The sequence below is a fragment of the Trichosurus vulpecula genome, chromosome 1, assembly GCF_011100635.1.
Source record: "Trichosurus vulpecula isolate mTriVul1 chromosome 1, mTriVul1.pri, whole genome shotgun sequence".
Classification (NCBI taxonomy): domain Eukaryota; kingdom Metazoa; phylum Chordata; class Mammalia; order Diprotodontia; family Phalangeridae; genus Trichosurus; species Trichosurus vulpecula.
Window position 1 is genome coordinate 355086453 of NC_050573.1, and position 24775 is coordinate 355111227.

General features: G+C 39.5%; 1 pseudogene; it reads left to right on the top strand.

Annotated features, from left to right (window-relative positions):
* Positions 1-3262: 3262 nt before the first annotated feature.
* On the top strand, positions 3263-22088 carry LOC118838386 (annotated as a pseudogene).
* Positions 22089-24775: the final 2687 nt, after the last annotated feature.

A 24775-nucleotide genomic window follows, 5' to 3' on the forward strand; every position in this document is an offset into this window, starting at 1 on the left:
ATATTTCCATTTGTTTTCTGATTATGTCTACTTAGATTTTCTGGTACTTTAATCTCAGTATATCCAAAATTGAATTCTTATTTTCCCCTTGAAGCCAGTATCTCCCACTCACTAATTTCTTATATGTAGTTGGCATTAGCATCTTTCCACGGTCACTCAAGACCATAACCATAGAATTGTTTTTGATTCTTCTCTCTCCCTAGACACCTCCACCAAACAATTCAGTTGTTAAATCCTCTTGATTCTCCTTTTATAATACCTCTCATATCTGAACCTACTTTCTACTTCTACTGCAGCTGCCATCTAACTCCTAATTACTTTTACATTATCATCTAATTTATAGCTAGAAGAGACCTTAGAGATCATCTAGTCTAGTGCTTCTTAAACTGTAGGTCGCAGCCTTGTATGCGGTCATGTAACTGAATGTGGGGGTCGTGCAATATTTGGCAACAGTAAAAAGTTTCTGAATGTGAATGACCAAAAAGTAATTCAAAATCAAATGCATAATGAATCCAAAGTGTTTCTGGCAGCGCTTGCCCACGTTGCATCATGCGACTTCACTGTAGCCTTGGTCCTGAACACAGCATTGATGTTTATAAAATAAAAATATTGATCAACTCTGAAAAATGTTGACGATGTTCTATGTCCTACAGTATCAAATATTCTGCCAAGATTTAATTCTTTATGTAAAAATAAACAAGCACATCTGTCTCAGTATAGAAGTTTACTTTGGTCTTTAATACACGGTAAAATTATTTGCATACCAAAAATTGTTTTAAAATAAATTTCTTTATGATTTATCATCAGTAAATATTTGATTTATATACTTATTTCATATACCCATATGCCCAGGGTGGCATAAAAATTTCTTGGGTAAAAAGGTATTGTGAGTGGAAAAAGTTTAAGAAGCCCTGATCTAGTGCAACACCTTCATTTTAGAGACAAGGAAACTAAAATCTACAGAAATTAAGGGATTTGCCTTAAGATATACAGGTAGCAGAAACAATTCAAATTCAAGTTCTTCTCACTCTAAATTCAGAGCTCTCTAAATAGCTAAGAGGCAAACCAGGGAAAGGCAGTGGCTCAAAAACCTGGAGAGAAGAGAAAGGAGAATAAGATAAGGTGATGAACAATGTCAAAGGCTATAGAGAAGTCAAGAAAAATGAGAAATGAGAAAAGGCCACTGGATTTACCAGTTAAGAGATCAGTGGCAACTTTGGAGAGAGAGTTGCAGTGGCATGATGAAGTCAGAAGTCAGATTGTAAGGAGTAAAGAAGACAGTGAAAGGAGAAAAAGTGGAGGCACCTATTGTAGAATTTAGACACAAAGGGCAAAAAGAGCTACACAGTAATAGTTAGCTGATATGGATGGATGAAGTGAGAGAGTTTTTTTGAGGATGGGGGTGACATGAGTATGTCTGTAGGTAGTAGAGTAAATAGGGAGAGACTGAAGATAAGTGACAGAGGGGGGATGACAGAGGGAGAAATTTGTTGGTAGAGATGGGATGGAATGGGATTTCTTGGGCAGGCAGAGAGGTTTTCCTTGGCAAGGACTTCACACTCATGTGAGACAAGGGTGAAGGAAGAAATAGCAACAAAAGGCATGTGAGTGGTATGAGATGAGAAGAGGGAGCTCACAGTGAATGGACTCATTTTTTTTTCTGTAAAATATGAGGAAAAGTTCTCAGCAGAAATGGTGGGGAGGAGGGATGAAAAGGTTTGAAAGACTGCTGTGGAGAATGGGACAATGAGTTGATAAAGTTGTTGTAGAAGGCTTGCCTAGCAGCAGTGAGGGCTCAGTTCAGACTGTGTAACATACACTAGACCCAGTCAGAGTGTCTTTGTCTTTCTCTGTCTTCATTTGGCAGCAAGTGTGTAGGACTAAAGGTAGTAGATAGTGGGACAGATGCAAAGTGGAAGCTTGGCAGAATTTAATCTGTGATATGATAAGGGAGCCACAGATTCCAGAAGAGAGTATAAAGTTGAACTAGTTCACCAAGTGGTCAAAATGGGGAGAATAGGAGAGCATAGTTAGCACAGTATCATCACCTGGGAGAAAACTGAAGGACTGAACATTGGAGGTCACTGTGTGGATGAAGAACAGGGTTTGATAAGGGAAGGCAAGAGGGAGAGGTAGAAGATTAATACAGTATGGTCAGGTAGGAGACTCCAGAATTCTTGAACATGGAGGTGGTGCATTTGTGGGTGATGGTGAGTTCAAGGATATGACCTTGTTTGCCAGTGGCTGAGGTAGTATGATAGAGTAGGTCATAGGAAGTGAGTAGGTTGAAGAATTAAGTGGTAGGGGTGTTTAAAAAGAGTCAACATGGATGTTGAAGTCCCCTAGTATGGGGGCAGGAGCTGAGGAGGAAAGAGAAATTGTGAACCAGATATTAAACTTGTCCAGGAAGCACGGAGTGTGACCTGCAGCTCTATAGACAACAGCAACCTAATGTTGATTGGATTATAGACATGGATTGCATGAATTTCAAAGGAGAAGAAGTTACTAAGTGGTGGAGATAGGAAGACCTGCAGGTAGCAATTAGAATAAAGAGCACTCCACCTCCCCTCCTGAGGGGAATTAGAGAAGCCAATACTGGGAAGGGTGGCCAGGGAGCCTGTGTCATCAGGGAGGAGCCAGGTCTCAGTGATTGCTAGAAAATGGAAGGAGTAAGAGAGGAAAAGATTTAAGATGAAGAAGAAGTTTGTTGTCTGTGGGCAACATTCCAGAGGGCACAGTAAAAGGAATGAGTGGTGTTTGTTTGGGACTTTGGAGTGGGAGGGTTGAGAGGGATGAGAATAAGGAATTGTGTGGTGGGGGATGGGGAAGTGGGTTTGAATGGTGATCACTTGGATTTTTAGGGTTGTCCAGGTATGAGAAGAATATTCATCATTAAGAGAAAAGTGCCATTCTTTATCCTAGAAGAGGCTGGGGATCAGGTAGGAGACAAGAGAAGAAGATGGAAGGCATAGGGTCAGATGGGAAGTCTGGTTTTACTTCTCCTCTTCCCTTTGAAGGCTGGAGACTAGGCAGTTGACCCTGCAGCAGGAGATGGAAGTCTTGCATCCCACCAACTTTCCATTTCCTCCTTCCTCTGGGGACAGGCATAGCAGGTAATGGAAGACTCAAGGTCAGAGGGAAGGTGGTTTTGCATTTCATATACTGGGAGGCAGGAGATTAAGCTGGCAGCAGAATGTGGAAGTTGACTTGGTGCCAGGCTGGCCCCTAGCAGCCTTCCCTCAGGGGCCATGAGCAGTAGGAAATGGATCAGAAGAAAGTCTCCTTCCTCTTCTCACCTGTACCTGGAGATCAGGCTGCACAGCAGGTGGTGGAAGTCTGGCATGCATGGGGAAGTCATGTTGGCGAAAATGGAGCTCAGCCTGACCCCTTTCTCCCTTCCCTCAGGGGACGGAAGATGAATGGTAAGAGGAAGGTCTTGCTCCTTTGGCATTTAAGATTTACAAAGCACTGTCTATGTTATCTCATTTGATACTCAAAACAACCTTGTGAGGTAACTGCCATTACTATCCCTGTTTTACAGATGAGGAAACTGAGGCTAAGAGTAGTTAGGTGATTTGCCCAGGGTCCCACTCATAGCTAAGTGTCTGAGCCAGGATTTGAACTTGGGCCTTGCTGTCTCCGAGGTCTCACTTCACCACCTAACTGCCTTTGATATTATTCCGGGAAGAACGGAGTAGGCTGCATTGTCTTTGATGTCCCTGTGTTATTGGATTCAGAACAAAGGGCTGTATGTAGAGATCTTTTGGCTTCTGATTGATGTGTGGTATGTTAGCTCTTGCCTCCCAAACTGGGTCATCTGTGAATTGAACAAGTATGTCTTCTGTACTTTATTCAAGTCAGCGATAAAAGTGTTGGACCTCACAGGCCCAAGGATATGACACCTTTGATACTCCATTAGAGACCTCCTTCCATTCTAATGTTGACTTGTTAATAATATTCTTTGCAATCATTTGTGTGTGTGTAATCATTTTGTGTGAATATCCCTCTCTTTCCTCATTAAGACAATAAGAGTAGGGGCTTCTTCACACCCATCTCTCCAGCTCCAGCACAATTTGTTCTTTGTGTGTACATGGGTGTAGGAAATGGGGTTGGAGTTTGGAGTGGAGAATGGGAGGATCTAAGACTTGCAATGTCATTTCTGTGTATAGCAGAGGATGGGGTGTGCAGCTAGGTGGTTAAATGGATAGAGTCCTGGGTGCACAGTCAGAAGGCCCTGAGTTCAAATGTGATCTTAGATGTTTATCAGCTGTATGACACTGGGCAAGTCACTTAACCCTGTTTGCCTCAGTTTCTTCATCCATAAAATGAGCTGAAGAAGGAAATGGCAAACCACTCCTGTATCTCTGCCCAAAAAAACCCCAAATGGGGTCATGGAGAGTCAGACACAACTGAAAAAGTACTCAACGATTTCTGTGGGAAGCTCCTTCCATCAACATGGTGGGATAACTTCTGCTCTTTTGTAACTTAATGGTCTTAGAGTATTGTCTTGTGTAATTGTGACTTGTCACAGTTACTACATACTAGAGGGAAGGGAATACATTTATATAGTATCCACTATGTGCCAGGCATCCTGCTAAGTGCTTTTCACAAATGTCTCATTTATCAAGGTTGAGAAAATTGAGGTAAACAGAGGTTAAGTGACTTGCTCAGGGTCACACAGCTATTAAATGTCTGAGGCTGTGTTTGACTTAGGTCTTCCTAAGTCCACGCCCAGTGCTCTGTCTACTTTGCCAGCTACCTGCCTCTGAGAGAGGTAAGATTAGAACACTAACTTTTCTGGCTCCAAGGCTCTAACTACTATGGAGTATTACCTCTTACAAACAGTATTCACCATCCTAATAAATATATCCTATGTAAATGATATTTTTGTTTACATATCTGCATCACCAAGTACACTACATTGCATATAGGTGGTGCTTAATTCATGGTTGTTGAAATGTTGTATGTATTACTGGTTTGCTCTATTTTTTTAACAGACATAATTCCCCATTACAGCTCTGAGAAATGAAATATACAAGAAATACAGAAAGCTAGGGAAAGAGTAAAAATGAGCTCCATTGTCTATGTTTAAAGTGAACAGTTTCAAAATGAAGTTTCTAGCTCCTTGTGTCTCTAAATGAGTTTCCTATTCAAGGAGTTAAATTAGAAGATGCTTCAATTCTCCCAAGTTACTTTTTTTTTTAAAGGAGAAAAAAAAGTTAAGGAAAAAAAGTAAAAGCTTGCAGATCTGCTGGTAATCAGTACTTCTGGAACCTGCATCTGGCTGACAGATTTGGAGCACCAGGAGAGTTGAAGAAAGAAGAGGAGCAACCAAGCAGCAGAGGGAGATAGGGGGTGTGCCTGGGGGAGGGGGAGAGATAAGCAGGGCCAGCTGTAGCAAGTGAGAGAAAACATCAGGCAGGGACAGTAACAAGAACCTAAAGGCCATGAATGGGCCATCCATTGATAAAGCATATTAAAGGAGGCCTCAAAACACCTGCACACTGAGGGAGCTCTTAGGAACTTCTTGATCTGTAGACACATCTAAGGAATATGATTTCATTCTCAAAACACACTAGCATTAACAGTTTTTTTTTAACAATTCCTAATTCACAGAGTCATAATATTGACAGACTAAGTATAACTGAAGAGGGGAGGAATCAATATTTATGTTGCCACAATGAGAAAAAAAGTGACCTTTCCAACACTATGTTTCTCAATGCGAATTAATACACGTAGAGCTCATACAAACATCCCTCTACTAAATATGAAAGTGAAGAATAATTAACTAACTGTTTTATTTCATACAGAGAAGAGTATTGCAAAGCCTGAGGGAGTTTGTTGAAGCTAAGGTCCGTCAATCCTCATCATTCTCAGTTCAGAGACTCTTGAGGCCTGAGCTTGAGCAATTAGCGTTGCTAACTTTGTTGAAAGCTGTCTAATGCAGCGCTCAACATTGTCAATTTGTGACAAACAGTTTAATTCTGTGTCCTTATCCCAAAGCTGTTCATATCTGGGTTTTATCACATAGGCAGCTCTCAAAATTTGAATATATTCTCTTAGGGATTTAACAGAAGGAAAGGCTGATGATAATGCAGAATCATAAATTTTGATTGTCGAAGCAGATAATCCAAGATTAATTTTACGTGACAGTAGAACTGTTATTAAAGTATCAATCACTTTAGAGGAACTGGAAAACTCCAAGTTGAGCCTCACAGAGAAATTCCTTACGTGAACAAGAATATTGTAGGGATTTTTCTTTGTTATTGCTCATGCAAGGTTTGACACACCTGAAGTCAATGGAATCTGTAAATTTCAATAGTTTCTATGAATTCTTTGGGGCCACTACATTTAAATGAAATAAAAAAAGTACTTCCCATCTATTGCACAGTGTGTTCACTTTTAAAATACTACATCTTTATATGTGACTTTTAAGGAATATAGACACAATAATATCCAGACCTCAGTGATGGTGACTACTTGTCTTCCCATTCTTACTTGGTTAATGAAAAAGCACTGCCCAAAGATTAAGCCAGAAACTATATTAGGAAATAATACCAAAGAGAGAATATGTTAGAAAATCCAGAGAAACTATGTCTGATATGGACCAGGATATACATTATCTCGGAAAGGCAGTGTGTCATAATGGATAGATATCTTCACACCTTCTCATGTGCTGCTTAACAAAGTGGAAAAAATCGGGAAACTATGTTGACAGGATCTACTACAAATTTATGTTACAAAATCTCAACTGGGCTCTCACTGTAGCAAGGCAATTCTTCTGCACCCCATCCCCACTCAATTCACTATCCCACTCACCCCAGTGGCTTTTCTGAGGATGTTTATCCATCCTCAAACCTTCCAAGTTTCTCCTTACCCACAATCTTTAATCTAAGAACTTTTCCTCATATTTCTTTTAAAAAATGTGTGCCATTTATGAGAATGCCCATTTCTTCCAAATTCCTCTTCATCTGACATCACTCAGATGCCTTCTACCAACTCTCCTTCTTCATGCATGTCTCATATGAAGAGATGACCCTTCTTCTCACCAAGGAAAACCCTTCATGTGCACAAGTGATCCCATTACATCCTGTTTTCTCTTGCAGATTGCCCCTTATCATCCTCACTCTGGCACTAATTTTTAATCTCACCTTGTTTACTGGCTGCTTCCCTATTGCCTACAAACATGTCCATCCACCATCTTTAAAAACAAAACAAAACAAAACAAAAAAACAAAACCCAAAACACAAACTCTCACTTGACTTACTCATCCTCACTAGCTCATCCCATAACTTTTATATTTTGTGGATAAACTCCTTGAGAAGGCCATCTACACTCAATGTCTCCTTTTCTCTCCTCTTATTCTCTTCTGAACTTTCTGAAGTCTGACTTCCGACCTCATCCTTCAGTTGAAGCTGCTCTATCCAAAGTTACCTGTAATCTCTTAATTGCCAAATATGATGGTTTTTTCCCCTTCCATCTCCATCCTTTCAGAACTCTCCGAACCCTTTGACACTATTGATCATGCTCATCCCCTTGATACTTTCTTCTTTCTAGGTTTTTCTGACCCTGCTCTCTCCTGTTGGTCTGACCTCTCCTTCTCAGTCTTCTTGGCTGTATCCATCCAGGTTATGCCCTCTAACTGTGGAGGTCCCCACACTCTATTCTTGGCTCTCATTTCTTCTTCTTCTATACTATTTTGCTAGATAATCTCATTAGCTACTATGGATTCAACTGTCATCTCTACATACAGATGATTCCTGGATATATTTATCTAGTCTTCACCCCTCTCTTGACCTCCAGTGTCACATCTCCTATTGGATAGCTTGAATTAGGTGTTGCACAGATATTATAAACTCAACATGTTCAAAATTGAACTCTGTCTTTCCCTCCAAGTCTTCCCTTCTTTTTAATTTTCCTCTTAATGTCGAGGGTACCACCATTGTCTCAGTTACCCAGCTTTGCAACTTGGGTGCCATCCTTGACTCCTTATTCTCTCTAAACTCCTCAATCCAAATAGTCATCAGGTCTACTGATTCTATCTCTATAAGATCTCTGACATATGTCCCTTACTCTTCTCTAACACTGTCACCACCCTGGTATAGACTCTCATCAGTTCATGCATATGCTATTGCAATAATTTTGTTCTTCCTACCACAAGTCTGTCCCCACTCCATCCTCCACTCAATTGTCAAATTGATCTTCTTAAAGCACAGGTCTGACCATGTCATTCCCCTATTCAGTAAATTCCAATGGTCTCCTATTACCTCCAGATGAAAATATAAAATTTTCTGGTTGACTTTTAATGATCTTCACATCCTGATCCCTTCCTACCTTTCCAGTTTTCATACATCTTCCTCCCCTCCATGTACTCTCCTGTTCAGGGACTCAGACTTCTTTGCTATTTCTTGAAAAAGTATAAGGGCAACCACACTGGCATACCCAGGATGGCTGCTAGTGCAGGTTCTTAGATCTGCTTTACTAAGGAAAGATAGGTGTTTCAGGGTTTAACAATCTTACTTTAATTAAACATACATATATTATTCACTTAGTCCAGGGGAAAAAGTCAGCATCCCGATCTTTAGAGACAGAAATTACAAACAGAAATTATAAACAAATAAAATAAACACAAATCAACAGACAGGGCTTGTCTGATCAAGACACTACATACATAATTACCAGAGAGAGAAGAACCAACATCTGGGTTTTCAAAGCCAGGGGCTCCTTAACGGCTACCCAGAGTCTCATCTGGCCAAATCACACCAACACTCTTCCAATGAGTGAGCCCCAAAGCAAAATGCTAACCTCAGAGTAAATATACTGTTTCCAATCAAGGACTCTTGATTCAATGAAAGACTCTTGATTCAAACAAAGGCAAGACTCAATCAAAGGTACCTGACTGTCTTAGTGCTGAGAAGCACTCCAAAAGAAAAAAACAGCAAAAAGCTCCACTTTGCTTGTCATTACAAGAAGACACTCCATCTCTAGACTCCAGGAATTTTTGCTGGGTATCCTGCATGCCAGGAATTTTCTCTCTCCTCATCTCTACTTTCTGGCTTCCTTTAGGTCCCAGCAAAAATTCCATCTTCTTCAAGAAGAAGCCTTTCCTGATTCCCCTTAATGAGAATGTCTCCATTTCATATATATATACACACACACACACATGCACACATACACACATATATATATGTACATACATACATATATACATATACATGTATACATATGTATGTATGTATATGTGTATGTATGTACATATATTTACCTGTAGTCATTTGTATGTTGTCTTTCTCTCCCATTAGACTGTGAGCACCTTGAGAGCAGGGACTTCTATTTATCTTTTTTTCTTTTTTTGTATCTCAATACTTAGCACAGTGAATGCTACATACTAGGTGCTTAATAAATCTTTCTTGATTGAAAGGTGGTATGACATAGTGGATAAGGGATTTGACATTTCTGTGCCCTGGGTAAATCTCTAAGATTATCGATTAATGCAATTTGCCAATCTGCACTGGTGGATTGAGTTGCTACACTACCATTTCCCCACAGTGCTGAAATTATAGGTTGTCAACATATACAATTATTTTCTCTATTGAATTCCTCTGAATCCCCCCTATGATTAGCACAGTATGTTTGTAAGTAAACTGTACAGCCAATTTTAAAGAAAACCAGCATTCAGTTTAAGAGCTGTTCCTTGTATCCTTGACTTAGTGAGGGTATAGGCCATTGGGAAGCAGCTACGGCATTTGCTTCTATCCAGTGTCTTAGGTGGGATAGGGCAGTAATCATGGGTTAGTCTTGGAGCTGTTTAACTTTGAAAAGATCACTAATCAATTTAAATTATTACCCCCCAAAGTAAAGATCATACCCTTCATATGCTTTGTGACCTAAAGCAGAGATCAATAGTGAAAATGTCTCAATGATGTTTTTTCAATGTCCTATAATTCTCCAGTTCAATTTGGCTGTGATTACCTCCTAACCACCATCTTGATGGCTTGTCATTTTCCCTCCTGCTGCTAGTGGCAAGAGTTTTCTATTAATCTCACTGTCTTCAGTGGTGGAGGGGGTTTCTTGCACCAGCATTTCTCCACCTTTGTTAATTTGGATTATAATCAATTATTGTTCAAAACAAACTGAATTTTCACACTGGCAAAATAAAAAGAAATGTAATAAAATATCGACTTGAGAAGTATATAATTTACACATAGGCCTAAAACTTTCTGTGAGGAATTAGATTTACAGACTGAAGGAGTCTTAAGCTGGACTGAATCCAACCTTTTAATTTTATAGGTAAGGAAACTGAGACACAGAGACAGTTAACGAATTATTCAGGATCACACAATTGCCAAGTGTCTGAGATTTGAACCTAAGTCCTCTGGGCTCCAAGTCCAGTGTCCTATCTACTACGCTCTGCTCTCTCTCCTATCTTCTCTTTTGTACTAACTAGTTCCCCTACTTAATTAGAAAACATCTGTAGTTAAAGGAAAATCCTTAGAATCTGACTTCTTCGTGGAAATAGCCTAAGATAAAATAAAACACCTGTTATGCTTCTTTGTTTATCCACTTTGTGAGTCTCCAATCCCTGTCCATTAGCTCAGTCACTGGAGAGTATTCTCCAGATTTTCAGCATGTGGTTTCGCTTTTCCACTGCCTTTTTCCTCCTCATTTAGGCCTATCAGCTGTATAACAACTACTACGGTTTTCTTCTGGGAGGATCTTTATTCTATCCATTTTGACCAACTGAGTTGAACAATTCTGAAGATTTTCTGGCTGCTTTAATTGACACAGAAGATAGAGGCTTGACTAACATTTACAAATATTTATTGACAGCCTATATTCAAGACACTGTCTAAAGGAAGCAAATCACTAGGTATAAACATAACACGTACAATTCATCCATGTAACCCTTAATAACAGTGACACCTAAATGGGGCAGTGGATAGAGTTCTGGACCTGGTGTCAGGAAGGCCTGAGTTCAGCTTCAGCCTCCAATACTTCTAAGCTGTATGACCCTCTGCAAGTCACTTAAGCTCTATCTCAGTTTCCTCAACCATAAAATGGGCATAATAATAGCACTTATCTCCTAGGGCTATAGTGAGGATCAAAGAGATAATATTTGTAAAGTGCTTGGCACAATCTTGGCACCCCCTTCCCCATGTCGACTAGTTCATATTTCATTCTAAGCACAATTCAAAAAGTTAGCTTTGTTTGTCTGTAATGGCTTGAGTCCTTCAAAATCAAAAGTGGTGGATAGTTGGAAGTGGATCATTTCCCTTTTCCTCTTCTAACAGTTCAGATCTGTGGGCAGCCTGAGATTTCTTCTCCAAAACATATATTTTGGAGAGCAAGAGGCAGAACACTTTTTTTTTTTTTCTGGAGGGCCACAACTCTTGGACTTGAACAGGTTTTTTGGTTCTTTAATCGTAGGGCAGAATATACAACCTAAGCCAGTTCTCCCAGATGGCATGGTTAAAAAAAAAGATATATTCATTTTTCTGCTCTTCTGAACCTACATTTCTAAATGATCCCTTCTGCTGTTATTTTTTATGTATTTAAATTAATATCATTTCATTTGTACTTGTACCCTGAGGCTATTTTGACAAAAAAAAAGTATAATTGTACAAATTGGGGGAAAATTATCTCAATAAAATAATTAATTTAGAAGCAGGAGAGTTGAATTCAATGTGGTCCATGCTGCTTTTTTTTAAAAAATCACTCTTCTATGTCATATTCCCTACATGATGCTATAAAACTATTTAAGGTTTTGAAAATTTTGTCAAAACTTCATCCATTTTTTAAAAATGTAGTGTATCTAGTACTTATCAGAAAGAAACTGTCACTTCTGAACTCTTAGTAATCATAATTACTTCTTCCTGTTCTTTTTCCTTTTCTCGTGGCAGAGAGTAAACTCTTCTATAAACAACTGACAAAAGAGATTGCTTCCCATCATCTATACACCACCACCTCTTCACTTCACACTTTGCCCCAAACTGGCTTCTTCAAGATTATCTGAGTGTGATACTGCCAGTGTTGATAACCAAAGGAAACTTCCAGCCTACCTAAAATAGTAGCTATCTACTTAACCCTCCAACATAGCAGCCTCTCTCTGTAAAGTCCTACTGCTAATGTGTGTACTCTATCTTACCAACCTACTTGTCAAAGATTATTGAGAAAGTGGTAGCCACTCAGCTTTAGAAATACCTCTCAGCAAATGACACCTATGAAAATATCCATTTGCCTTTGGCTTGCCTATAATAACAAGACAAATGCACTTCAAGTTTGGCTCTATACAAAAGAAAAGTTTCCAAACCAGTCTGTTTTGTTTGTTTTTTTGAAATCTATGTGCACCTGCTTCTTCCATGTTGTCCCACTATCAAGGGAAAGGGAAGGGAGTGAAAGGAGTTGTGGGAGGAGGGGCCCTGGGGAAGGGTAGGAAATCTAGCCCAACTCTGTATCCCTCAGAGCCTTTGATTCAGACCTTTAGCTTAAAGACCATATTCATCAGGTTGTCAAGATTTCCATTTACCATTTGCAAACTTTTCAGGCTAATTTGAGACTGATGGTATGTACCAGCTTGGAATACTAAGTACATCTATTAATTTCCTACTTCCCTTGTTGCAGTTCTTTTTTTCTGTTTCAGAGCACTGTTGTCCCAGATAACATGTACTCCAACTTCCTCTTATATGGAACAAAAAAAAAAAAAAAAACAGAAAACAAAGGCACCATGAATTTCTGCCTCCCTCTCCTCCTCCTTCATCATCTTCCAATTATTTGCTTTATATATTTTTTGCAGGGGGTTATTGAAATTGGAATTTCTTCTGATAGGAATCAACTGCCAATTTTTCTTCTTCTTATCATATCTTCTTAAAAATATTCTAATATATCTATTTTCAAAAGGTAAATCTTTCTATGCACAATCTGATGGACATTTTACAGTTCCTTCTAACTCTTATATGATTTTGTTCCCATCAGATGTCTATCCCGCTGGAGCACAAAGATGATTGTTTTTTGTTTTGTTTTCCTTTTATTTTATTTTAAATCAATAAGAATTTATTTTCTTTTCTTCCCACCTCTCCCTTTCCCAACTTGAAAAAATAAACCCTCTAAGGAATATGCATAGGCAAGAAAATAAATTCCTACACTGGCCATGTCCAAAGATACATGTTTCAATCTTTTTCTTGAGTCCATCCCCTCTATATTATGAGGGGGGCAGCTTGGCTTACCATCTGGAATTGTGGTTGGTCATTGCATTGATGAGAATTCTTAAGACTTTCATAGTTTGTCTTTATAATGTTATTGTATAAATTGCATAAATGTTGTATTACTACATAACTACAATAATAAAATACTATATTATTGCATAAAATTGTTCTCTGGTTTCATCATTTCACTCTGCATTAGTTCATAGAAGTCTTCCCAAGTTTCTCTGAAAGCCTCTTGTTGTTCAGTCATTTCACTGGTGTCCAATTCTATGTGACCCCATTTGGGGTTTCCTTGACAGAGATATTGAAATGGTTTGCTGTTTCCTTCTCCAGCTCATTTTACAGATGAGGAAACTGAGGCAATCAGGGTTAAGTAACTTGTCCAGGGTCACACAGCTAGTAAGGGTCTGAGGCTAGATTCGAACTCATGAAGGTGAGTCTTCCTGATTCTAGGCCCAGTGCTCTATCCACTGCCTTGTCCTCATTTCTTATGGCACAATAATATTCCATCCCTTTCATATACAGGATAACTTGCTCAGCCATTCCCCAGGGGATGAGCACTCCCTCAGTTTCCAGTTTTTTTGCCACTAAAAAAGAGCTGCTATATACTTATGGGTACTTTTCATCTTTCTTTGATAAGATGGTTGGATTTAAAGTGAGAGGGCTTGGAGTTTGAATCATGGTTCTCCCACTTCCCAGGGAGAAAGCATCCTAGATCCAGAAGAATCTGGGTTCAAGTCCTGCTTCTGATATATAGTCAGTACTTGTACGGCTCAGGGCAAATCACTTCTCTCATTACTCTAGGCCAGGGCTGTCCAAAATATGGCCATGAGATCTGCAGTACAATTTTATGCAGCCTGCCTGTGGGTTTTAATTTTCATGTGCGAAAAAATAAAATAATAACCTGCATAGAATGCGTATTGGATTTTTTAATTCCATCACTAATAAATAACCTCATTGATGTTAATTTTCTTTGGTGTTTTTAAGCAGTATTATGGACACAACATGTCACATGGAATTTTCAATCCATCTGTGGGATGTGTTCCATCTGTACGATGCAGACTAGTCAGTGTGCACCTACCTTTATACTGTTGCGTTGTCGCTTTGTTGTTTTGTGTTTGCTTTTGTGCTTCGAGCTTTTGCCTGTCTGTTGATGACGCACATCCCCCACTCTCTATTAGTGTACTGTACTTTTTATTTTGGGTGTGGCCCTCGAATAATTATTTTATTTTAATGCAGCTCTAAGATAACCTAAGATTGGACAGCCCTGCTCTAGGTCAACTCTCTAAACTGCAGAGAACATGTTAGTCAGTCTTGCTAGAGATAGTTTCCATAGCTAGTAATTTCCTAAACCAATGAAATCACAGGTCCAGTCCCTAGCTCCCACCCTTTCTACACTTATTACCTATGTAACCTTGAGCAAGAAACATAACCTCTCTGGGTCTTGGTTCCCTTGGCTGTAAAATGAGAGTTGAGTTAGATGGCCTCTGAGGTTTCTTACGACTCTACATCTATGATCTGTCCTAAAGAAGAATTTCAATTCTAGTGAAACCTATTTTAGCCATGTCAAAAAACACTTCAGCACTCTGTTCTCACACATACTCTAGAGTGGAATGCTGTTTATTATTTTGGGGTACAGACCTGCAATTGTACTTTTAACCGTTTAGTGTCTAGCAACGCATTTTTGTTCTCAAGCAACTTGTAAATAAATTGCCTTTATACATCCACTGAAGGAAAGAAGAAAAATAAATTTTAGCTTCATGCAATTATTACTTGCTGATGATATTGTAAAACTAAAATAACTACAATGAACAGTAAATATCTAAACTTCCAAATTCATACCAATTGCTCTGGGGTGGGAATGATGGGAATATAATGATGGGAACATCACTTTGCGTCAAAATCCTTCCTTTATCTTTGTCCAGATGCGTGAATTACATGGCACAATGGAAGGGGGTAAGTATAAGCCTTTGAGTCTTGAGACCTAAAATCTAATTCTAGTTCTGCTCCTTGCTATCTGTGTGACCTTGGCCAAACTGTTTTACCTCTTGGGGTTTCTGTTCCCTTACCTGTACCACGAGAGGGTGAGACTAGATAAAGCAATTTTTAATTCAGGGCCCATGAATTAATTTTAAAAAATATTTTGATAATTGTATTTAATAGTATTGGTTCCCTTTTTAATACTATTTTATGCATTTAAAACTTTATTCTAAGGAGTCCATAGGCTTCATTAAAATACCAGAGGGGTCCATGAAGCAGAAAATGTTTCAGAAACCTGGACTAAATAAATTCTGAGGTTCCCCCCAGCTTAAAATCTATGAATTTAGAAGTGTTCTAGCTAATAAAGCTATCACTTTGAGGGCTATCAAAAACTAAGAATTACGATGAGATTTAAAAACTGAACTGAAGGAACTTGGGACACACTTCTCAGGTTTCATCCTCTTACTATAAGCTAATAAGCGAGAAGCCCTGAGTTCAACCTCAGCCTCAGACATTTCTTAACTGAAGCCCCAGGCAAGTCAGTCCATCTCTGTTTGCCTGAGTTTCCCCATCTATAAAATGGGGACAATCATAGCACCTACCTCCAAAGGTTGTTGTGAGGATCAAATGAGGTAACAATTGTAAAGCACGCGTAGTAAACACTATATAAAAGTTAGCTATCATTATACTCTCTGCAGGTGTCATATGTCTGATTTTATTTCCTGCTCTTTGGTCCATGTTTACACAGATATAGATATGCAAAATGGAAGTGCTAATCAACAAGTATGTAGGAATGAATGTTTACTGGCCAAGAAATAAGCATACCCCATCTTGCCGAAGATTATGAAATCCCCCTGACAACAATCTCACAAAGTTGGTACTGCCCTATTTTATTTATTTATTTATTTTGTAAATTTGGCCTCAAGAACAGGCTGCTTAGCCATTAAACCTGGAACTCTGCCTTCCTGGGACACTCGGTTTGTATAACCTTGAGTTTGAGGCCCATCTTGATTCCCTGGGATCCCTCCTATTCAAAGTTACCTTGTGTCTGCTTTGCCTCTGTCTTGTATAAAATTATACATATACTTGCTTTCTCCCCAGATAGAAGACAAACTCATTGAAGGCCAGGGTTCTTTTGTTTTTGGCTTTGTACCAGTGCCCAGTATGTGGTTGGTGCTTAATTTGATTGAGTGATTAATCTGTAGACTTTGTAGAAAATACACTGCCTGGTTAGTAAAAATTTGTTTAAGTTATGAGAATTAAATCACAGTAAGCAATCAAAAGGTCCTTGGATGCTTTGAAAACACAGATAAGGACAACTTTTCTATTTCTGATTTTTAAAATTTTATTGTTTTTTTGAAGTTTTATTAAAACAGTATATTATGACCTCATTCTTTGAGAATATGATATGTCCTCAACTACAATGTCTTCTTTTCTCCCCTGTCCCCCGCAAAAAAAAACCCAAAACAAAACAGTTTTTGAGTTGGCCAAAAAATGAAAAACTAGCCCTGGTTATTCTAAATCTACTTATTTTAGCCATCTAAGATCACTGAACAGTCAATTCAATTGACTGTTGTAAAATTGATCAGCTATCCGAAAATTCTAAATCAACACTGCCCTTGCCAATTTGATCATGTTATACAGAGGTGGATTATGTCCACTTAGATTTGTTTGTCTTTTGAGATAACATTTGAATAATGCTGAGCACTATTCATATCCCATCATGTGGCGTGAGTAGAAACTGCTACGATTGTCAATACTGAATTGAATTATTATTTTATTCCATATAGTAAACCATCTTTCCAGGTGCCAAAGACATGGGAAGGAATAATTCACCACATTGGTCCAGTGGTGCAGAATTGTGCATTAGTAGTATGCATTAAAAATCAGACACCTGCCAAAACTTTGGTGACAAAAGAAGCCCTTTTTCTTGTTTCTCATGAAGACTCGGAGTCTGGTAGATTTTTCCCCCCATTAATGTATGGCCATCTCCATCATACTCTGCAATGAGAAACTAAGGACCACATGTGCAAAAGCAAAACATTTTGTTTAAACAAATCAATAATTAATAGCATAAGTTGACTTTGTTGTAAATATTTTTATTGGGTCTGATGTGACAAATAAGACACACTTAGGAGAAAAGCCTGAACAGGAAGAATAAAGTCTTTATAAGGCAACTTTCCACTAGGCTAGAAAGAAACCATTTTTGTGGGCAATTAGGAATTTACTGGATGGACTTCAGAGTAACCTTCACTTCCCCAAGGTGACAGAGGGGAAGATAAAAGAGAGCCTGTTACTGTGGCCAGTTTTATAGAGACAGTACTACTTTGCTTATATCATATCAATGTGCAATAACCTTCATGATAATATTAGCAAATGTTTCCCTTACTTTAATTAAATATAGAATCAAATCACTTGTAAGGAAACTTCATTTTATTTTTATTTTGTTTTTTAAAAGTTCTCTCATCAAATTAGGGGCAAACAGATCATTAATCTCAGAAATAAGATCTAACAACTCTTTTCTAGAAAAGAGATATTTGAATGTTTAGTGCATAGTAACTGAATTGGCAGACTATCTATTCATTGAAGCAAGCTTCTTTGAAAGAAACATAGATTGACTATTTCCAAGGGCCTCAGCTTATATATCAAATGATTCATCCATTCACTTGATGTAAATGATTAGAAAAAGTGCTTTAGGATGGAGACAAAAGGACTGATGAAGGAAGAATGTTATTAGTAGCATCTGACAACTTTCCATTTTGAAACTTGGCTGTTTTACAGGTAAACTTAAACAACTAACAATAGATAGAGATATATCTACATCTACATATATCTACATACATCTTTATCTCCATTTAGACTAGGGACAGTATAAAAGAAAAAAAACAGCTCTCAGTAGCCTTCTTCAGAAATTACATGGCTGGCACTGGCTATGATGAGTATATCTCAAGAAAATCTGAATTCAGATATCTTTGTAGAGCTTCTGTGCCTAGCAGGGGTGGGGATCCTGTAGCCTGGAGACCACATGTGGCCCTGGCCACACCTGAGGACCTAGATGGCCACATGTGATTTCAAGATTGCTGGTTCCCCACCCCTGCCCTAGAGTCTAAAAATCCCACTTTGGGGAAAGAGAATGTGAGGATTTGCCAGGTTCTCCCTTCAGCCCCTCCTCCCACTGCTTTGCAAGGTTACTTCTTACAACTTCTAGAGCCCTAAGCAATGTTAGAGAACATGCATAGCAGGAGGTCTTAATTTCCAACTGCCTCAGATTATATTTGTTCATTATAAACCACAAGCAATTTCCTTGTTTCAGATTTTGCAAGAGTTATGCTTTTCCTATCACGAGCACATCTGTTTGTGCTGTCTCCCTCTTCAAACTTCCTTCACAGCTCATGTTTCTTCTTTCCTTCAGTAACTCCCTCAGTGCCATTCTCCTCCTCTTAACGCTTCCTCTTCTGTTGACACTGTTCCTGCTGTCTTCCCTTACATTGGCTGCTGGAGAATATTTCCTATAGCATTCAGCATTCATCTTTCATTCCTGTGTTGGGTTTTTAAATCAGCTGAATTTCTTTAAAAAGTTCTTTCAACAAAATATAGTCTTCCCAATGACCCTGTTTTAAGCCACCATGACTGATCATTTCCCTGGTGAACTGGTTTGCTTCATGCATATTTGTTGCCATGATTTCTTCCTCATGAGACTGTAAGCTCCTTGAAGGCAGGGACTGTCTTTTGCCTCTTTTCACATTTCCAGCACTTAGCATAGTGCCTGCCACATAGTAGGCACTTAATATGTGCTTATTAATTGATTATTGTGATTGAGGAAGAACCCACTAAGGAGGAATCTTCATCAAGGGAAATATCTTTAGTGAGAGTCAACACCCTTTTCTAAACCTTCACATTGTAGCAGCATTCTTGCTAGTTTCCTACCTCCTTGAGGTAAGGGAATAGGATTGAAGTAGAAGACCAAGTCTCCTTGAGGATAATGAGTCTGCATGACACTGCTCTGAAAACCAAGGTCTGAAGGATGGCAAAATCATAAAATTGCCAGTGAAGCTCCACCTTCTAGAAAGAATCTTTTGGATATTCATTTCCCATCAAGCTTCTCTCACACAAGTAATCTCTTGATTTATTGATATTCCCTATTTCCTATCATAAAAGAACAGGATTTAGAGCTTAGAAGGGTCTTTGCAGGTTGTCTAGTTCAGCTTCTTCATTTAAGAAATGAGGGAAATCGAGTCTAGAAGGGTTCCATGATTTCAGCAAGGACTTATGAGGAAAAGTTCCAATATTTATGTAGGGAGACAAAGAAGTTTTGAGTTAGGTGGAATACAGTCCAAAAGTCAAAGGCTTTCATGAAATCACAGAATCTGAAAATCCAAAGGGTCCTCAGGGACCATCTCGTTCAACCCATAAACTAAATCAATCCCCATTCTGTCATACCTGATTAGTAAAGGTCCAGTCTCTGCTTGAAGACCTCCAAGAAAAGGAAACCCACCACTTTCTAGGTGGCCCATTCATCCCTTGGACAGCTAGAAACATAAGGAAGTTTTTCCTGACATTGAATCAAAATGTGTTTCTCTCCAAGTTTCACTCATTGTTCCTGAACCTGTCTTTGGAGCAAACAGAACAAGCCTGGTTGCTCCTCCACACAACCACCCTTTAAATATTTAAAGATAGCTGTGATGTCCTCATGATTGACTTGCTGGTGGGTTCCTCTGTTCATTGTTTGTCCTCCATTCTCAAAGAGGACTATGGCATCAGGAAGGGGATGTCATGACTTGCAAGTGAATTAGATTTAAGTGAGGGAGGGCTATGCAAAGTCACCAGCCTCATTTTCTCCACTGGCATCATCTGGGAAAAGTGGCAAGATACATATCAGGACGACTGAAGATGGTCCTGGATGCAGCAGAAAACCTTGGCCTCTTTTAGAAGCAGGAATGCAGGAAAGTAAGGTATAGAGAACAATGACTTTGTCCTTACTTAGCTTTTGTTCTTATTCATTTGCTTGCCAATCATAGAAGACTGGGGAGCAAAGATGGCTTCATTACCCCAGTCTCTATGCAGTATTTTTATGGGTACTTTTTGGCTCAGAGTTCCACTCCCCCAAATGGGTTTTAGGGGCAGAAGATACTCCTCAGAGATTAAATGGAAATTACAATGAATTTTTTTTTGAAAAAAATTTAGATTTATTTAATTTATGGAATAAAACAAGCATTTCCCTAAAATAGATAATTAAAAAGATGATTCCACATGAAACTGCAAATCTGCTGTGTAGAACGTGCTATTCATTTTAAATACATGACAAAATTATCATGTAAATTTATTTTTTTTTCTTCCCTCCTTCCCCCAGACTAGAGTTGACCAACATTAGACACAAATAGGTAAATATATATATAGGTAAAATTATTCTATATATACTTCTATTTATCAGTTCTTTCTAAAGAGAGGTATTACAAGAAAATTAGATCATGGAACATATTATTTATCAGACTTATGGATAGGTGAACAAGTTAGGAATAAGCAAGCAATAGAGAGGAAAGCTAGGTATAATGCTAATTTTGATTACATTAAATTAAAAAGGTTTTGGGCAATTTTCTAACCCGAAGTCAGAAAACTGTCTGAGCCAACAGACTTCAAATTAGCACTAGGTAGGGGCAGAAGAAAAGCCAGTTTTCATCTTAGCCTGGAAAACTGGGGCTAGCTTTTCTTGCCTATGCATGTTCACAGGATAAGAGAAAGAGATGGGAGGGGTCTCATATGTCATGTAGTACAACTTCCTCACTTTAGGGATGAGGAAGACCAGGCTCAGAGGGGTTAAGTGACTTGCCTTAAGGATACACTGGTACTCTCGCCAAGCTCTGGACTCCAGGGCCCTCTTCCCTCTTGTCGCCAGGCTCCCGGATCAGGCCCGGCCGCCTCGGCCTCCTCCCCTGGGGCCGGAGATGGCAGCCCGGTGCCCCCCACCCCACCGCCATCGCCCGCTTGCTGAGCCGCCCCTTCTGAGACCCTGCTCCGCCCCCCATCCGCCCCGCCCCGGAGCCCTCCGCCAATCCCGCCCCCACGCCCCCAGGCTCCGGACGGCCTGGCGCACCTATGGCCACCTCGTACCTTGTCTGCTTCTAGTACATGGGGCCCTCCAGGGCCCGGCGCAGAGAGGGCACCATGGCTGAGCACCGAGCCACACCTCGGCTTCTCCTGGCGCAGATGACCGGCCCTCCATCTTCGAGGTGGTAGCTGCAGGACAGTCTGATGGCAGCCGTGAGGCCGGCCCTTCAGCACTGGCCAAGGGTCTTGCAGAATCCAGCCCTGCCCACTATGGCTTCCTCTAGAGGGGCCTTCACTTTTCTGGAGCTTTTGCTGCAGCAGCACTACTTGTCTAAAGCCAGTGCCTCCTTCTCTGAAAATTTTTATGGCTTAGGGAGGATTCTGATGGGAGACCCTGGGGAGTGGAGGGGGGGTCCAGAGGTTGGTGGATGCTGGCCTCCCAAAGAAGCAGCTTTTGGAAATCCCTTTCATTCCTGGTCCTCCTTCCATACTTGAAAGTGAAGTTAGAGAAGGTGGTCTCCAGCCTAAGAGGACGAGTATTCCATCCATACCCCCTCTTCCTGTCGGAAGCGGTTTTACCGAGCTTTCTTGGCATCTTATCCTTTTGTGACCATGGCCTGGGAAGACTGGTTCCTCATACAGCAGTTACGATACATCCTGGGGAAGGCTCAACATCTTTCGCCCTTGGTGAGCCTAGCTGGAATTCCACTAGGGAGACTCTCAGCAGAGGATATCCGAGCCTTGGAAAAGACACTAGCTGGAGCTAGTAGGATGCAACAGCTAGCCACTAGTATTCCTGAGAAGGTGCAGTCAGCTATCAAGAGAGCTATGGGAGGCCTTGTCTTGTCCTCTCCCCCCTAGCCCCCCATCCCCATGTGCTCGGGCGCCCACACACACACACAACCTGTGGCAGCAGCTTGATGAATTCGAAAGAGTTCTGGATCTGTAGAAAGGAAGAATCGGAGTTCAAATTCCACCTTAGATACTTATTTAGCTAGCAAGCCACTTATTCTCTGCCTCAATTTCCTGAACTGTAAAATGAGGATAATAACAGAACCTATCTCCCAGGGTTGTTGTGAAGATAAAATGGATAATATTTGTAAAGCACTTGGCACAGTGCCTAACAAAAAGTAATAAATAAAGTAAATAAATACTTATTTCCCAGTACTTAAAAAAGGTGTGAATTTCCCTGGTCACATGATCCTTACTTGCTCTACCTGTGTGACTTGACTTGTGGATTGTGTCTTTTCACAATGCTCTCCTAATGACAAGTTTTCATTATATATATATATAACCATACTGTACATTTCCTGTTTTTATAGAGGGAGCTTAAAGAGTCAGATTCAAGGTTAAAAATGCAACAGGTACTTACGGAAGATAGAATACAACTAAAACCAACCTGACTCAGACCAGTTTAAAAAGAATACAATTTCAGACTTACGAAGATATAAAATACTACCTCTGAAGTCATGACAGGAAACAATCAAGATCATGGGACAGTAAGACCTAAGGTGAAGCTGACAGTTTTTCCCCCCTGAATAAGCCTCTTTATGCTTCAGGTAGCAGAAAATCCCCCACTTCAAGAGGCCAACCTCTTTCACTTGCTGCCAGAAAAACTACCTGGTGTATGAAACACTGGGTGGGGCAGCTGAGGAAAAAGGAGAAAGTGAGGGAATGGGAATAAAAGGGAAGGGAGGAAGAGGAGACTCAACCACAGTCCTGTAGGGTTGATATAGACTACTACCCTAAAAATAATGGCAATAATTACTAGCATTTATGTAACATTTTAAGGTTTATAAATGTTTTACAATTTTTTTTTTCCTCATTCTATCCTTATGACAATTTTGGGAGGTAGGTGCTATTATCATCCCATTTTATAGGTGGGGAAACTAAGGCATTGTATTGGTGATTAAGGTAGGACTTTTCTTTTACTGTTTTCTCTTTTAGCACTTATTTTAATCAAGTGGCCTTGAAGAGTCTGGCCTTTGTTTCTTTGATTGGATCAAGAGTCTTTGATGACTTGCTTGCCTCAAGGGAAAGCCTAGTTTACATGGGTTTGAGTCACATGTTTCTGACACCAGAAGCTTTTAGGCCACATGGGTTTGAGTCTCATGTTTATGATGCTTTTAGATCACGTGGGTTTGAGTTGCCCATTGTGATTCCCTTTGACTCTGAACAAGATATATAAACCTGGAGGTTGGCATTTTTCCTTTGGGGCTCTCACTGGAAGAGTGGCAAGTGACTCTGGGCAAGCCCTTGTAACTGCACCCCCTTCCCCCCCACCCCCCAGCTTTGCTAACCCAGATCCAGATGTTGGTTTGTATTTGGTCTATTTATAATGTATGTTTGTAACTTGTTTGTACTTGCTTTGAAGTTCAGGTTGCTGGCTTTTCCTCCTGAACGAAGTGAATGATATATTTGTATGTTTAATTAAAGTGAGATTGTTAACCCCTTAAAGTTACTTTTCTTAGTAAAGCAGATCGAAGAACCTGTGTTAGCAGCCATTCTGTATGCTGGTTGTTGTTGGTTTTACACAGCCATAGTAGCTGCTAGCCAAATTGTTATTACAGGAATTGAGAGTTTAAATGACTTGCTCAGGGTCACATAGCTTATAAGTATCAGAGGCAGCATTCAAAGTCAGGGCTTCCTAACTCTAGTTTTGTGCTCTATCCACTGTACCACCTAGCTGGAAATGCATATGCATAGCAACCTCCCCCAAACCTCACCTGCTATCCATATAAAAACAACACAGATTTTACCACTTCTGGTAATGTGTTCTATGTATATGTAGCCTTACTCACTGGTGGGGTGATAACCTTTGGGAAAATGTACCCCATATTTTCACGAGTGGGTGATCATTTATTATCATTTCATTTGCTGTGTTTGATTAGGTGTATTTTGTATTCTTTGGCAGGCCGGCAAAACACACTGGTGAAGACTCAGGTGATAATGGTTTTGAGTAGGTGCTAACTCACAGATTGCTTATGTAAACTTTTCTGGGAATCCATATGTGAGGAAGGGCCACACATTTTTGAAGAGAAAGAGTATTCTATCCTCTAAGAAGATCTATTAACCTACTCAGACTGCTATTGTTTTAGAGAAACCCAGAAACACCCATAAAACTGAATATTAGTGTAAAACTGCTAAATTGATTGATGATGTCAGCTCTTAGCTGTCGCTCTCCTAGACCATTTTCAATAATAAAGTAAAATGAGGAAGTAATGTGATATTTGTAGAGGATGGCTAAGGCAACACTTGGTAGTTCTTTACACATGCGTGTATACACACTATCTCACAAAAAACACAAAATGACTGATCCTTAAGCCTGTACTGCTTTTCTCTGAGATCGTTGACAAATATCTACCTCTCGTTTGATTGTGTGTATTCACTAAAATTCTTTATTTTTATATGTATAAAAGCTATGAATGTTTAATAATTATTAATAAAAATGCATCTGCTTTTAATTAATATTAATTGTGTATATATACACATATTGTTTATGTGTACATATATTCTCTTTAACTTTAGTCAACTTTCCTTCATCATCA